At 41.4% G+C, this 12,214-nt stretch overlaps 1 long non-coding RNA gene across 4 annotated transcripts in view; it reads right to left on the bottom strand.

Moving 5' to 3' along the window:
• Positions 1–4,220: 4,220 nt before the first annotated feature.
• The window catches only part of LOC109455996 (uncharacterized), a 42,026-nt gene continuing 34,032 nt past the window's right edge, over positions 4,221–12,214 (bottom strand). For all 4 annotated transcript variants that reach the window (XR_002138762.3, XR_002138768.3, XR_016019985.1 and 1 more), the window contains exons 5-7: positions 7,320–11,974; positions 5,802–5,989; positions 4,221–5,643 (exon numbers count right to left, since the gene is read on the bottom strand). This is a non-coding gene — a long non-coding RNA (uncharacterized LOC109455996). The remainder of the gene's footprint in view (positions 5,644–5,801; positions 5,990–7,319; positions 11,975–12,214) is intronic.

The raw sequence follows: 12,214 nt of genomic DNA on the forward strand, positions 1-12,214 counted from the left end.
TGAAGGGAAGTCCCAAATAGGTTTTTATCCTTGCTCTTCTATAGGTAAAGTGTTTCTCTCTCTGGCTTCTTTAAGATTTTCTGTTTGTCTAATGTTCTGCGGTTTGAATATGATATGTTTAAGTATAGTTCGTCGTCGTTGTTTTGTGTAGGTTTTTTTGGGGGGTGGGGGTGGGGAGGGGTTGTCCTATTCTCTGAGCTTCCTGAATCTGTGGTTGGTGTCTGTGATTAATTTTGAGACATTCTCAGTCATTTTTGTTTCAAATATTTATTCTGGTCTTTTTCTTCTTCTGATATTCCCATTATGTGTATGTTTCAACTTTTGTAATGGTCGCATAGTTCTTGTATATTGTTTGTCTTTTCCATTTTTTTGTTTGCTTTTCAGTTTTAGAAGTTTCTATTGAAATTTCTTCAAGCTCACTAATTCTTTGGCTATATCCACTGAATTGGTGAACCCATCAAAGGCATTCTTTATTTCTGTTACAGTATTTTTGATTAGCATTTCTTTTTTATTCTGTTTTATGGGTTTTCATCTCTTTGCTGACATTATGCATCATTCTTGCATCTTGTCCACTTTTTCCATTAACTTAGCATGTTAATCCTAGTTGTTTTAAATTCCCTGCCTGACAATTCCAACATTTCTGCCATATGTGTGTCTGGCTCTGATGCTTCCTCTGTCTCTTCATATTGTTTTGTATCTTTTATTATACCATGTCATTTTGGGTTGAAAGCCAGAAATGATGTAGTCAGTTAAGTAACTGAGATAAATGAGCCTTTAGTGTGAGGTCTTATATTTATCTAGCTAGGAGATAGGCTGTTTACTGTTTGCTATAAATGTAGCTGTCAGAGGCTTAAAATTTCTGTTGTTTATTTGGTTTTGCTCCCATTGTTGTACACGGGCCTTTTAGAGTTGGTGATAAGATATGTGTTGTGGGGAGTAGGCAAATGTTCTAAAGTCCTGTGATAAATTCTCAGGATTTTAGTGGACCTCTGCCCTGACCTATGACTTTCACAAGTGTTTGTCAGGTTTTTCTCCCTTTGGTGGGACGAGAGTTCATTTCCCTTCCAACACATGGAAGTCTACAGCAGACTGAAGTTGGGTGTTTCCCTTCCCTTTAACAGACTAAACCTCCAGTCAGTTATGCTCTGGTAAAATAGTTTCTCTTAGGATAGGCCTTGTCATAAACAAAATGCTCTGCGATTATTTCAAAATACCGTGTTTCCCCAAAACTAAGACCTATTCGGACCATCAGCGCTAATGCGTCTTTGGGAGCAAAAATTAATATAAGACCCGGTATTATATTTATTATATTATTATATAAGACCCGTCTTATAGTAAAATAAGACTAAAATTAAGATGTTGACTGGACCAGGCTCTTATTTGGAATAATCATCTTCCAGGGTCATTTGGGTTGTTGGCAGAATTCACTTCTTACAGGGCAGGACTGAGGTCTCTGTTCCCCTGCTAGCTCTTAGCTGGGTCTCAGCTCCTTAAGGCCATTGGCACTCCTTTTCGTGCAGCCTTCTGACTCTTCAAAGCCAGCAGCGTCTGCATCAAATCTCTACCTTCCCACTCTGCTGCATTTCTCTGACTTCTTTTTCTGCCATCAGTTGGAGAACACTGTGCATTTAAAGGCTCATATAATTACAATGTGCCCACCTGGGTAATCCATTATAGTCTTACTGTCTTAAGGTCAACTGCACCGTATAACGGCGTAATCAGTAGAGTGATACCATAGTTACAGATAATGAGAATTAGAGTGAGACATCTTTGCTAGAACATTTTACAAATTCTGCTTATCACAGGAGGGTAAACACCCATTGATTTTTCCTCTGTCAACCTGTTGCTTGGTTCCAGCCATGGGTACAGTAAAAAAAAAAAGTGTGGAGCATTGTGGGGTAAATAAGGCCCCATTTTCTGACCATAGGACTGGAAAACAGAGAGGGAGAGAGAAAAGGAGAGGCGGGGGGAAGAGACAGACAGACAGACAGAAAGACATCTGCAGCTTGTTTCCAGCTTTGCTTGGTGGTTCCCTCACACGCAGTACTAGGCAACACACATGGTGACCTTGGAGAGGAATGTTTTTCATCAAATTAAAAAAAATAATTATTGGGGAATGTTGGGGAACAGTGTGTTTTTCCAGGGCCCATCAGCTCCAAGTCAAGTTGTTTTCCCCCAGTCTAGTTGTGGGGGGTGCAGCTCAGCTCCAAGTCCAGTTGCCCCCCTCAATCTTTAGTTACAGAGGGCACAGCTCACAGTGGCCCATGTGGGAACTGAACCGGCAACGTAGTTGTTAAGAGCTTGCGCTGTAACCAACTGAGCCATTCGGCCACCCCACATTTTTCATCAAATTTGACATTCCATCCATGTCTTCACATTTTTTCTGCCTGCTGATATTTCTGTTAATACATGTTGGTATGCTAAGTTTTCGCACATTTCCTTAAGGCTCTCTTCATTTTCCTTTATTCTGTTTTCTCATTGTTCTTTTTGATTATATAAGCACTATTACCTATCTTTGAGTTCATGGATTCTTTCTTCTGCCACTTGAAATCTGTTGAGCCCTGCGAATGAATTTTTTTATCTGTTATTTACTTTTAAAGTACTAATCTTCCATTTGGTTATTTTTAAATAACTTCTGTATCTTTACTGTATTCTCTATTTGATGAGACATTGTCTTTATACCTTTTATAGATGTTACGTAATATGTTAAACCCTGGATTGTAATCTATCCCTCTACAAGACTTGTTTTTATTGTTGTTCTCTTGGTTTTGGTTATTTGTTTCATGGCTAGGATGTTCTAGTGAAGACTCTTACCTTGTACTGTGAAGCCTTGAGCATGTGCATAGTCACCTTGGGATCTGAGATTTTAGCAGTATTCTCTTTCACTGTCTGAACTCTTAAGCTGTGTGCTTCATATATTATTATATTCCACCTATTAGGCTCTACTAATTACCAGCTGACTGCTCTAATGTTTTCAACAATGCTGTGAGGTATAAATTGCTCAGCAGTCCTGATCCGATGAAATTCATGATAGGTTTTGAAGCCAGTCGTGGTTGCTTCTACTCCCAGGAGGGCTTTTCTTAGCTATATCTTTCCCTGGTTCTCTCTGGTAAACTAGCTGGTCTCTCGCTGTTAATTGAGAGGAACTAATGATTTTAAGAGTGCCCTTAGACTTGAACTTTCCACACTGTTTCAAATAGTCTTTTTTTTTTTTTCAGTAGAGCTTTGGAGCTCAACTTTTCTCGTGGACTACATGGACCCCTGGGAAAACTCTCTGAAAAGCTACTATGGATACTGGCTGGAGTGGTAGTCTCTTGAATTCTATGCTCTTTCTCTCCTGGTGTGGAACTTCTGCCCCACCAGAAAGCTGGAGCAAGGGGGAGAAGTCAGGGTTCCAGTATTCTAGGCCCTCCACACCTGAAGTGGAATCTCCATCTTAGTAGTAGGTAAAAAAAAGGAGTCCTTGTACTTTTGGCTACACTCACCAGCTTTGATTGGGAGATGTACACAGACCTTACATGCTTCAAAAAAATGTACTTAAAATGGATCATAGACCTACATGTAAAATGCAAAACTGTAAAACTTCTAGACTATAACATAGAAGAAAATCTAGGTGACCTTGGGTTTGACAATGGCTTTTTAGATACAACACCAAAAGCATGATCCATGAGAGAAAGAAGTGATAAATTGGACTTCATTAAAATAAAAAATTTCTTTTCTGCAAAAGACACTATCAAGACAATGAGAAAACAAGCACAGACTGGGAGAAAAATATTTCCAAAAGATATAACCAATAAATGATTGTAGTCCAGAATACACAAATAACTCTTAAAACTCAATAATAAGAAAATGAACAACCTGATTTTTTAAATGGGCAAAAATTTGAACAGACATCTCACCATAGAAGATATACATATAGGAAATAAGCATATGAAAAGATACTCAACCTCATATATCATTAAGAAATTGCAGATTAAAACAAGATACCACTACGCAACTGTTAGAATGGCTAAAATCCTAAATATTAATAATACAGATGCTGACAAGGATGTGGAGTAAGAGGAACTCACTGCCTGGTGGGAATGCAAAATGGTAGTCATTTCTGGAAGTTTGGCAGTTTCTTACAAAACTAAACACAGATTTACCATACATCCAGCAATCACACTTCTAGGTATTTATCCAAATGAGTGAAAACTTAAGATTACACAAAAACCTTCACATGAATGTTTATAGTAGTTTTATTTATAATTGCCCCGTATTTGAAGCAACCAAGACGTCCTTTAATAGTTGAATGGAAAAATTGGGTTCACCCATAAAATGAAACATTATTGGGGGATAAAAAGAAATGAGGGGGAGGCCAGATGGCTCAGTTGGTTAGAGCGCGAGCTCTCAACAACAAGGTTGTCGGTTCAATTCCCACATGGGATGGTGGGCTGCGCCCCCTGCAACTAAGATTGAAAATGGCAACTGGACTTGGAGCTGAGCTGCGCCCTCCACAACTTGAGGGACAAGGACTTGGAGCTGATGGGCCCTGGAAAAAACACACTGTCACACTGTTCCCCAATATTCCCCAATAAAAAAATTTTTTTTTAAAGAGAAATGAGCTATCAAGCCATGAAGAGACATGGAGAAAATTTAAATTTATATTGCTAAGTGAAAGAAGCCAACCTGTTAAGTTTATTTCATGAATTAGAATATAGTTTATCTTGGTGAACATTCCGTGTGCAATTGCAAGGAATATAAATTCTGCTGCTGTTGGCTATAGTGTTGTACAAATGTCAGTTATGACAAGTTGATTCTAGTGTTGTTTAGATCAATTATTAATTTTCTAATTGTTCAGTGAGTCTATGCAGGCCCTTTAAGATGCCTGGATTTCCAGCAGCCCTCTGTCTCACCCAGGTGGACTAATCCCCCCACTGGTTTTCATAGCCAGATGTTATAGGGATTCTTCTTCAATCACTGATGCCCTGGGCTGGGAAGCCTTGTGTGGGGCTGGACCCCTCACTCCTCAGGTAGGACCTCCACAGCCAAGATACCCCTCCTGATTCTCAACCGCCACATGCAGGTGTGGAACGGGCCTGTTTCATGTCTGCCCCTTCTACCAGTCTTGATGTAGCTTCTTTATATCCTTAGTTACTGGAGTTCTGTTCAGCCAGACTTCAGATGGATCTTCAGGTTGATCGTTCTATAATTTAGTTGTAATTTTATTTATTTTTTTTTTTTTTAAAGATTTTATTGGGGAAAGGGAACAGGACTTTATTGGGGAACAGTGTGTTTTTTCCCCAGGACCCTTCAGCTCCAAGTCAAGTTGTTGTCCTTTAGTCAAGTTGTTGTCCTTCAATCTAGTTGTGGAGGGCACAGCTCAGCTCCAAGTCCAGTTGCCGTTTTCAATCTAGTTGCTGGGGACGCAGCCCACCATCCCTTGTGGGAGTCAAACCAGCAACCTTGTTGAGAGCTTGTGCTCTAACCAACTGAGCCATCCGGCTGCCCCTCAGCATCTCAGCGGCAGCTCATTGGCAGCTCGTTATCTTCACTCTAGTCCATTGCATCATCTTTTCAGTTGCGGTCTTCACTCAGAAGGCCACAGTGTTGTCCCTGGCTGCTTGTCCTCTTGCTCCTTCAGAACTCACCACAGATGAACACCTGCCAAAGGGAGACAGAGTGGCAGCAATCTCACCAAGAGCATGAAACCAAGTTAAACTGGCCTAGTCAGCCCCAGGCTGATACTGGGATCCATCTCCATGACCCATGTAGGAAACAGATGTCTTTAAAAGCCCATCTTACGTAGCTGGAAATTTCACCTCGTCTAAATCTCTTCTGTGAAAGGATCTTTTACAACCCTTCTGCAAAGCAGCTCTTTATTCCATCATGCTCTGGAGAATGACAGTAGGTCCAAGGATTGACCTTTCATTATACGGTTTCCTTATGCGGTATCTGATGACTGGGGTTGCCTGGAGCCATTCTGCCCACTGCTTCTGGCTCATCTATCCTGTTTTTTAAAAAAAAGAAAAAAAAACTCTTTTAATACCTTGTGACTGAATCAGAGAGGTCTAAATTGCAAACCTTGTTCTGGGTCGATTCTCAATAAGGGTCAACAGAGGCCCCCACAAAAGCAGCCCTACCTGAGAAGAGTGGTGCCAATGGTTCTACAAGTAGTGACAGAAGTGCAACAATTTACCTTCAATCCACCTTCAAAAACCACAGGTATGTGGAGTGAGTCTCAATGCTCCTGCACTGAAGTAAAGAATTTTATGACACCCCCCCTTTCTTCCCTGCTTCCTGCCATCCTAGGGGCAGTAAGGACTTCACTCACAAACATCAGATCTCAGGTCTGCTTCCTTCACGAAGGCTTCTAGGTCCAATACCCACTAAACAGTCAAAACACTTGTTGCTCCATTATGGGATTTTATAGCCTCCCTCTCCTTCTCTGCCCTCCACTCCTCTTTCCAGAGAGCAGCATGGGTTTCACTCCCAACTCACTGAGGCGTCATACACTCATTCACAATAAGGCTGTTCCCAAGTAGGGGCTATTACAGATACCCTGGGGAAGGAAAAGGGAAAATAACACTTGGAGAAAGCCATCAGAGTGGGGCAGAGAATGAGAAGTGGTTAGTAAGAGCAAGGCGTGTATTAGAAGGGATCTGAAGAAATGAGGTGTAACTGAGGGTCAGCTAAGTAATCACTGGGAACATCTGAAAGGCACAATGCTTTCCACTTCCCCCAGGCCGTATCCTGCCCATCCCCCAAAGAGACAAAATGTAACCAGGACTCCTAATACTGCTTACTAATAACCCATAAGATTTCTGTAATTACATATCATATGTCTAAGACAGGTCTTAACCTCTGATGACCAAGTCAGAAGGGGTCCATGGGTAGGGGCAAGTCCTCCTGGTATTTCATAATTAGTTAACATAGAGTTGCTGGCCTTGACTACAGCCTCTCCAGGAGTGGCTGCCATGACATCAGGTGGTAGTGGGTAACAGGCTGATTAACATGAATGTTCCCCCAACTGCAGATAACTGACAAATTACTTTCAAGTCAATTGACTGCCTTCCTTCCATGAAACTGGGGTGTTTTGTTGCTGAAATCCAAACTTCTCTGGTAGCCTACATACCAGCACAGGGGACCCAGCAATTTTTAACTAATGGAGGCCTAATAGGACAAGTATTATGCCAGAATTTAGGGGTTTTGTTTTTGTTTTTGTTTGCTGTAAACATAGGTTGCTCATTATGAGACGTAACAGTTCATGGACACATACAGTACAACTTCTGAAAAGAAAAGGATTCAAGAGGGCTAAGCATGCAGTTGAAAAGAGCAACCTGTGGTCTGGAGAGTCTCAGGAGAGTGATCCCTCTGTTGAATTGTGCTTTGTGAAATTCAGATGAAAAGAGGCTGTAATTGTCCTCTGCTTCTTTCCTTTTCTTCTCTCACATGAAGTCTTCCAGCAGCTCCTCCTAAGGAATAAATATAAAGCAGCCCCCACAGGAGGGGGTGGGCTGTCTGAAGTCCTGGCCACTCAAACACAGTGCCTCCAAACCTTTCCTGGAATATTGGTTCATTTGAAGATCATAACAAGAAAATTGACTGCATGCAGTGTCAGAGGGTTCACAGACACTCTTCTAATCTTTACCTTCCAAGTCCTAAGGGTCATCCCTCTGCATCAATTTCTAGGCCTCCTTCCCAACAGTGCAGGAACAGCTACAGTAGGGGTTAAACTGGATGGATCCCTTCATCTTTAAAGCTCAATTAGATAATAGGACTGTGTGTCCTGTTCTAGTTACTCAATATGTGTTTTTAAAGTTCCGTGCCTGGATTTTTTGAAAGACAGTATTAGCTCATACCTCAACTTAGAGACTCAGAGGCTAAAGTACATTATGGAGCACAGCCAACAAAAGCTTGTACCATGCAATGAAGTTAGGTCAAGGTCAAGGAAAAAATTTAATCCTAAATCTTTATGCCACTTCAAGCTGACCAGTCTGCTGCTCTTTCAAAAAGTTAAGAGACATCCACAGGACTCCATCAGTGCTACAGCCAGCGGCTCCCCTAGCTGTCCTCCCCTGGGATTGCTGCTCACCGTCACATCTAAAAGGTGACAGACCCAAAATGGGTAAATGGATAGCATATAGCAAGGTGCCAGCATAAGGCACTCACTACGGATCATTTTCTCTGGCATTCATTCTGCTGGCCAAAACCTCAGTGCAATATGCAAACTGGTCTGTATCTTCTAGTAATCCCCGCCACTCTTCCGAGGCTCATACTGCTACCCCAATGCCAACCTCCACATCATTTCTCACTCACTGAAGCCTCTTGTATCGGGCCCACAGTGTTCACTCCAGCCGAGCTTTTACTGTAACCCTGGGTCACTTAAATATCCATATAAATGACCATTTGATGTCCTAACTGCTTCACAGGTATCATGACTACTCCAGTTGTGAAATCTTAACATTACAAAATCTACTCTGTGATTCCAGGTCTTATCATTCCAGTTTTCCAACTAGTCAACAACTATCTTGATCACACTAGGCCCCTCTTTGTTCACAGACTCTGAGCTCACTTCTGATCTAATGTCCTTCCACGTAGTCTGGATTCTCAAATCCATTTCTGTATAAGTCTTCTTGCTAACTGTGTACTCTTCAATCAGTCAAGGTCAGTCCCAGGCAACCAAATGTTGCCTGTGACCATGGCCCAAGAACACTACTTTATATTTTCCTGAGTTTCTATGCAAGTTTGAAACTAGTTCCTCACTTTGATATAAGTTCTCCTGTTAATGGCCTCACTCAGCCTTTAGGCCAGACATTTGGGATATTCCTTAGAACTCTAGTTTGCCTCCACAATCCTGTCGCTGCTCATCTTGCTCTCCATCATTTACCTCTACAATTAGAAATCTTCAACACCCTTGTTAGGTGTCCTTCCTATCCCTGTCTCTATGCTTCAGTGAACAGGTAGCTCCTTTCACCTAAGGCTAATCCTCCAGCCACATTCTAGAGCCATAGGTCTTTCACCCTCCCACCTACCTGCATCATCTTTCAGGGTCTTATTCCATCTGTTATCATCTCTCTGTCTCACATCTACAATGGCTACCTTCTCGGTTCTTCTTGCCCCTGCCTGCAACCACATTCATTTTTCTCCCTTATTAACACAGCTTAGATGACTCACTATAGGGCCCTGGCAGAATGGTTTAACTTGTATTCTAGTTGTCCTATCTTCTAACAGAAAGCAGGCTTCTCATGGAGCAATAATGACTTATCACACTAAGGAAGAAAATGGAAATATGAACCTGTTGAGTGCTGAACAGAAAGTGGAGGCCTACCTGTCAGTGTAGGTAAGGGGATGGCTGAGGTAAAGCTGCAAGGGGGAAATTGTGAATACCAGCCACAGGAGCAAATTCCAGACTGAGGATGAAGTTGCTGATCAGCGATCACTCTGGTCCTACACAAGGAACACCTTGCAAATAGCCATGACGAAAACGCAGGCATAGAAACAAGAGTATTTTACGGAAAACACAATATTAAATGACATGTATGTGGCACTTGTATTACTGCTCCCTCTTCCCCCACCCTCAGCAAATATCACTAATTAGTTATAACCCCTGTTCACACTGAGCTGAGACCTGGCTTCAGAACCTTTTTAGAAAACACTATCAATCAATTGGAGATGGTCCTTGAGATGAAGTATATTTGCTATCTTTGCACTACACAGAAAAATCCTCCACAAAAGAATTAGAAGACAGGAGTAAGCTTCAGGAGAAAGCACATTGAAGACAGCTTGGACGTTGTAGGCAACTGGCGGGGAGAAGTTCAGCCCATGGAGATCACAGAGCAGGCGCCCAATTAATGTCTGTTGATGATTCATTTTTTCATTCAACAAACATTTAATGAGACCTACAATGTGCACTGGATTAGGCACTGCGAATACAAAGATGAATAAGGCATTGTCCTTGCACGTAAGGAATTTGGAGTCTGGTAGACGAGAGCCATAGACACGGACAATGATAATACAACCTGCTAAGTGCTAGGACACTTAGCAGGTTGTATTATATCCATCCGAGTAGGATTTCTTCAGAAGAGCACAACTCCAGGCTGCTGTTGGATCCATGAAGTCCTCCCAGCCACCAGGGCCTGCTGTTGTTTCTGTCACGCGGTGAGTGTCCAAGAACTAACAATAATAGCTATAATGTATAGAGTGCTTATGGCATACACTTTACAAATATACTCATGGAAACCCTGCAGATTAGTTATTGTATTAAATGTAGAAACTGAAGTTCAATGAGGTCAAGTAACGCTTTAGATCACACGGCTAGTAAGCAGTTGAGTCACGTTTCAAATCCAGTTTTGACCATTTCCAAAACATTTGTCTATGTTTTTAAGATAACCCCTATTCAGATGTTATACAACTTTTCAACAGCTTTCTACTTGGAAATAAGAACAAAGGCAATACATTAGCGATCAGGGCATGGACAAAATTCATCTGGTTTCCCAACCTATTTGACAACGTCAAGTACAAGCACCCTCTAGTTAACTGTCTGCTTTTATCCTTGTCACGGTTCACATCATTATCAGCAGCATATTCCAGACCTGTTCTAAGCAATGTACATAAATGGTCTCATTAAATCTTTACCATCCCCCCTTCACTGAAATCACTGCAAAAAGATATTATTATCCCTATTTTGCATTCGAGGTGAAAACATGTCAGAGCAGATTGGAGCCCAGGCTATAGCCCCAAGGCCCAAATTCTCACTGTGCTGCTTTGCCATCCTGCTCAGGACTTCATCTCCCAGCCCTTCTTCTTACTATTCCCCTTCAGGATGGCTAGTTACATAAGGTCCACTGAAAATGCATACGGCCTACTTAAATATAATCTACCATTAATCATTCTAGTCACAGAAAGCCATTCTCTGAATCCCCAGGGTCACTGCTCTGAGCCTTAAGTGCAGACTTTCCCAAAGAACACTGTGTTTATATGGCTTTGAGAAAAGAGAAAAACACTGGACATGTTTAGGTTTTCGATTATTGAATGTATTTTTTACTTGGAGTTGTAGCCATGAACATTTTTAAATCCCTAAGCAAAATAAAGCTATCGACACAATAATAAGTAAGGCCATTTCTTCCCTGAGTGGGTTTTAGATAGAACTTAGTAATACTATAAGAGCCCTACAGCTGTTCAGATGTTTTCCTGAGAATGAAACTTAAAAAATTTGTACAGCCAAGCCCTGGTCACAGCAACACTCATCTAAAGAACATCAGAGGATCTTCCATCAAGACCAGGGCTGGCAGTAGGACGGTACACATTTGCCAAAGTCTGAAAGCCTTGATTTTTTGCCCACTCTTCACCACCTTAATTTTCCCATGTTCTATTATGTCTATGTTTTTATAATCTTATGTAAGAGGTTATCCCTTTTCCACTCCCATTTCTTGTGGCCTTAGATCATTTATCACCTTTACTATAGTTTCCTCCTAACTGATCTCCCTGTCCAGATTTGAAAATCTTCCAGAACATACTCCATACTACTGCCAGAGTGACTATCGAAAGCTTCCCCTTCTTAAAACACTCAAAATGAAATCTAAAGTTCATGGCATACTATCTAAGAATCTATTCTCAGCCTACATTTCCAACCTAATTTCATGAACCACTTGTAGTTCCCCCAATTCATTATTCTATTTCCAGTGTCCATGCCTTTGGTTAAAATGTCCTTCCATCTGTTTTCTGCCCAGTCAACGTTTACTTCTTTTAAGAATGAACTTAAGCACTAATTCCTCCAACCTCTAGCATCTCCAGACTCAGTCAAATGATTTCTCTTCTGAACCCCATTAGTACCTTATACATACCTCCATTGTAGAGCATACCATACTGTTGTACATATTGAGCTCTCTCATTAAACTGAGAAGTCCTTGAGGGCAGGGACTGTATCTAGTTCGTCTCCATATCACCATCACCCAGCACAGTGCCTGGCAGCTCAAAAGGCAGCAGAGAGAAGCTGAAGATGCAGGAGAGAGAACAATAAAGCAATATTCTTGAGTTGGGGCGCAATACAAATAATGCTCAATGACCTGAAGCTGAAGAAAAATACACTTCAGCTCAATACTGTAAAGAGGTCTTAAAAGAAGAGACAAGTTGACTCATAAAAGAGTTCCCCCATCAGTAAGTGCAGTTACTCAGAGGCTAAAAGACCATCTGTTTGACCCTAACTAAAAGGGTCAAATTAGAATAAGGGTCA

This window comes from Rhinolophus sinicus, chromosome 18 (assembly GCF_057876585.1).
Source record: "Rhinolophus sinicus isolate RSI-liver-muscle chromosome 18, RSI-T2T, whole genome shotgun sequence".
Classification (NCBI taxonomy): Eukaryota; Metazoa; Chordata; class Mammalia; order Chiroptera; family Rhinolophidae; genus Rhinolophus; species Rhinolophus sinicus.